Source organism: Elephantulus edwardii, unplaced genomic scaffold, assembly GCF_000299155.1.
Source record: "Elephantulus edwardii isolate Elephantulus edwardi_28Jun2011 unplaced genomic scaffold, EleEdw1.0 scaffold00216, whole genome shotgun sequence".
In the NCBI taxonomy this organism is placed as follows: Eukaryota; Metazoa; Chordata; class Mammalia; order Macroscelidea; family Macroscelididae; genus Elephantulus; species Elephantulus edwardii.
Genome location: NW_006399966.1, coordinates 4,216,344 through 4,221,087, shown reverse-complemented (window position 1 = coordinate 4,221,087; position 4,744 = coordinate 4,216,344). Strand labels below are relative to the sequence as shown.

The 4,744-nt window shown below is 48.2% G+C and overlaps 1 protein-coding gene across 1 annotated transcript in view; it reads right to left on the bottom strand.

Moving 5' to 3' along the window:
* UBTF (upstream binding transcription factor, RNA polymerase I) overlaps positions 1-669 on the bottom strand; it is a 13,666-nt gene extending 12,997 nt beyond the window's left edge. The window contains exon 1 of the mRNA XM_006897845.1: positions 258-669. The gene's annotated coding sequence lies outside the window, so the exon portion shown is untranslated. The remainder of the gene's footprint in view (positions 1-257) is intronic.
* Positions 670-4,744: the final 4,075 nt, after the last annotated feature.

Below are 4,744 nucleotides of genomic sequence, written 5' to 3'. Positions count from 1 at the left end.
CGCCCGCCTCGGCGCTGCGCAGCGCCGCTCCGAGCGCTTGCCCGTCAGAGCCGCCTCGGCGCCGCCGCCTCCCGGGCCACCCCGGCCTCGCCTGGCCTCTCCGCCTCCTCGGGCGGCTCAGCCTCACCCCTTCCCTCCCACCGCGCTGGGGGCTGCACGAAAATAGAAAAAGGAATAAGCTTTCTCCCTCTCTTTTTTTTATCCAAGGCGGCGCGTAGAGATGGTTCCGGGTCTTTATGCCCCCAGTTCGCACTCACCTGCGGAGCCGCCGGGAGGGTTGGGGTGGGGGTGCGCGGGGCTGGAGCCGGCGAGCGCGGTTTGAAAGCCAGCCAAGCTCTGCAGCGCCCGACCCGGGCGTGTACGCCGCCGCCAGTCCCCGCAGAGAAATCGTCCTCCTACCCCCGCCTCCATCGCGCTGCGTTTCTCTTCCAATCAGCCGGTCGCTTGGCGGCTCCTCCATTCTCCGGCCAAGCCCGCTGCCTAGAGCGAGCTCCACTCCATCTGCTCGCCCGGCTCCTCGCTCCCCTGCCGGGGCCAGCGAGGCAGTGTGGGGCCCGAGGGGAATTTGCGAGCGAAGTTGCCTGCTTCCCGCTCCCACTGCTCCCTCCCCGCTGCCTCCTGCTTCTCTCTTGCGCCTTTCCAACTCTCCCTTGTCGCCACTGGTGTGTGAGTGTGTGCGCGTTTTTTGTTGGTTTTTTTTTTTTTTTTTATTGCTCTTTGCTTTTGCAACCCTGAAGCCAAGGGGGAGAGCGAAGAAGGGGTGTTACAAAAAGGAGGGTGAAAAAACCCAAAACGTTCTTCTTAGATTTGCAACACATCGAAAAACCGAGGGACAGCCCGCCTCGTCCGATCTTCGCGTCTCTCGAGGGCCTTCCGGGTTTTAAAGCGAGTCTCTTTTTCACTGCCCACCACCTCCGCTGGGTTAAGATCCGAGAAGTCCGAACAAAAAGTTCTCCCTCTGGGTTGTAGCGGGCGGGTAACAGGGTGGAAGTAAGTGGGGGTGTTGGTTTCGAGCAGTGGCGGCCACCCCTCCCACCCTGGCTTCGATCGGTGCGCCAGGGTAGGGCAGAGAGCAAAATCCCGGCCGATTAACGCCGAGGGGTTTCCAGGGGAGAAGTGGAAACGGGAAGACAGCGCTTTGCGCTTCTCCCCTCGGTGTATGCCTCCTGTCCCCAGCCAGCTCCCCCTTTAATTTTTTTTTTTTTTCCTCTCTCTCCTTTAATCTAATTTCTTCCAACTCCACCTTTGTTGTTACCGGCGTCACGCCGGGACCAGCCAATCCCCGCCACGCAATCATCTTGTCAAAAAGCCTCGGCCAGCCCTGGGAAAGCAGGCCGCGGGCGCTGCCCCCCGGCGGCTGGGAGCTGGGGCCTCCCCGCCCGAGCCGAGCCGAGCCGCAGCGGCCAGCTTCGGTGCAAGACCGCCCGCATCCTCCATTTTACAAGCGGAGGATGGAAAGACCAGGGCTGCGACCACCATCTACCCCTATTTCCGCGGGTGGTGGCTTTCAGGCAGGGCCTCTCCTCGGAGGAACGGTTATCTGGACCCAGGAAGGCTGCTTCCCTCGGGCCCGCTTAGGGGTTGGGCTCCCTATGCAGGGACAGCGCCTTCGCTCCTGGCTCAGTTCCGACACAACTATTGCCACATCTCAGCTAGCTGGGTTATCATCAACCCCTTTAGAGTCCCCTCTGGCACGTAGTCTACACGGTCCTCGCACACAGCCTCTGTGCTATAATTTCCTGGACGAAATGAGATCTTTCACCAGGACTTCCACATCTACATCTGCCACGTTTCACAAGCAGGGAAGAAAATCCCTGTCAAGCTCTAGTGTGTCGCGATTATTTAGTGGGCAGGGCATGTAGAGAGGCACTTTGTTATTCGGTAAGTGTTAAGAGTTGATTTTGACTCAGCAAACCCGTGTAACAGACTAGATAGAATAGGTCCACCGATTGGCAGATTTCACCTGCCACAGAGAGGGGTAAGCTGAACTGCCTACCTTTGGGTTAGCAGTCAACATGTTTAATCATGCTAATGGCATTTCAAGGCTTCTCCTTTGCAGAACCAGACCTATACTTGGACCTTTAAAAAGCCTCTCAAACGTTTAAGCTTCTTGCTCCACAAGCCCCGATTTGCTCCCTGAAGCCTACACATGGCAACTCATGACCTTGCAGTAATGAACGGTGTTTGATTTTTAGAGTCAAAAGTCTCAGATTTACTACTAAAAATCCTAGTTAATAAAACTGTCAAATGTGCCATGGGTGTCCTTGCCATGATTAAATTCGGAGAAATTTTGACCCCCAAGAAAGTTCCAAATATTTTACATGCTTATTCTGAAGTCCGGGGATCCTGTCTCCTGGTCCTAACCTTGGCAGAGCTAAGAAGCGTTTTGGTAAAGTGCTTTGGGATGAAACAGAACAGACATGAATCATAAGAATGATTATTACTGATTTTCATTCCTTGAGCAGCAAATACCATAGCTTGGCAGTCTTCCTACTTTGAAACTGGTTGGCTTGTTTTACATCTGTTGCCTCTTTGGTGAGTTCAGGAGTTGAGGCTATGGGCCAGAACTGAAGGACCTTTTCCTTTGTCCTCTTTCCCAATTGACTTCCTTCCCCCCCCCTCCAGTTTTCTGGCTTAAGCCTTCAAGTAGAGCCTCAGCATTCCATAGGCGCATCCCAAGTTGATTGTCTAAGTCTTAGCTACACACATTCCCCACTTAGCCCACTTCTTCAGTTGCCAGAATCCAGCACTAACCTACCTAAAAAGCCTTGGAGTGTTTTAATTCCAGTGGTGCTGCTTGAGTGTACCCCAAATAACTTTAAATGACAGTTGGGTAATACTTTTGACTACATACATTAATGCATATTGGAAATATCTTTAAAAAAACACCAATGATGTAAGTCTTCCCCTCTTTTGTTTTTGAGTCAATGTTCTTTTTAATATTTTTTTAGTGAGGTATAAATTATATACAATTAAGAGTACACATCTTAACTGTAGAGCTTGATTAAAATTTTACATATGTATATTTACATATGTATAGGAAGAAGTCCCTGGGTAGTGTCAGTGTTTAATGCTCTTGGCTACTAAACCAGAAAGTTGGTGGTGTGAGTCCAGAGATGCTATAGAAGAAAAATCTGGTAAGATGAGCCTTTGAAAATTCTATGCAGCACAATTATACTGAGACAGGGACTGCTATGGCCAACATGGCCTTGATGGCAACTCATGATAGTGTATGTAATATTCATGTTACAGATGGATATTCACTGTGTGACTACCACTTGGATTAATGTATGAAATACTGTCAGCACTTACAAACTCGCTCTGAAAAAAAGAAAGAAAAAAAAAAACCAACTCGCTCTGAAACTATCCCCCTCCAAATGTCATCAATATTTTGAGCTCTGTCACCACAGGTAAGTTTTGCTCTTAATTCCATAATTAATTCCATAGAAGCACACAGAGTATACTCGTTTATATCTGGCTTCTTTAATCCAGCATTGTGTCTGAGATTGATTCAGGATGCTGCAAGGTAGTCAGGTTTCATTACCCACCCCCACCCCCCACCTCCGTGATAGAGAATTGATGCCTTTGAGCTGTGATGCTGGAGAAGAGGGTTTAATATACCACGGACAGCTAGGAAAACAAACAGATTAGTCAATGGAGAGGGTGAAACCAGGTTGCTCCTTGGAGGCAAGGATTGAGGCTGCTTCTGGCATATTTTGGGCATGTTGCAAAAAGGGACCAGTCCTTGGAGAGGGACAGAGAAGACCATCAATGAGAATGGACTGACTCAGTGACTAGGGTAATGAGGGCAGGTGTGTCAGACAGTAAAATTGGCACAGAATAGAGCAGGTTTCAGGGCCGCTACGAGTCACAGGTGACTTGATGGCACATAGTAACAACAATGTATAATATTTATTCTTGAGGATGTTTCCAGGACCAGAATTCCTGCAGTGTTCTCCCATAATGACTGTGACAGTTTACCTTCTTACATAAGTGTATGCGAGTGCCAGGAGCTCCTCATCTTCACCAAACAATAATGTCTTTATTTTAACTGCCCTTGTGGCAATGTAGTAGTATTTCATGTTGCTTTTAAGTTGCATTTTCTGGTAACTAATGGTGTTTTCATATATATATGAAACCATCTTTTTATTTGAGTTTTACAATTAAGGGGATGAAAAGAACAATAGTAAGGAAACAAGAGTACTAGTGATATACGGAGCTGGTAAAGATCATTAAGGTGACGTGAATGACTGAAATTCAGAAAACACATTGCACTCTCTTATGCTGTAGTCACTAGCCACATGTGGCTATTTAAACTAATTAAATGAAATTGAAAATTCAAGGGAGCTCTGGTGGCCTAGTGGCAAGAAGCTACACTGCAATCCCGAAGGCATGTGGTTTGAATCCACCAGATGCTGTGCTGGAGAAGGAGGGGCAATCTCCTCCTGTGCCGGTCGGATCTGATTCTATGGTAAACAACAAAGAAAAAAAGATTAATGAGTAGTCAGGAAAAACCTTGTTTCTGGAATTCTCTTGGCCTGTGGCTTGCTTTTTTTAAAAAAAAAATTATTATTAAATGTTATTAGTTTTAATGAACATTTACAGAGATTTTGGGTTTTCATTCATTCATTGTTGCACTGTTTTCTCTATCCTCCTCCCCAGTTTGTCGTTCTTCCCCCCCTCGAATGTCTGTTTTAATTGTCCAATTGCCACAGTGCTTGTCAAAGCCAGTTCTGATTAATCT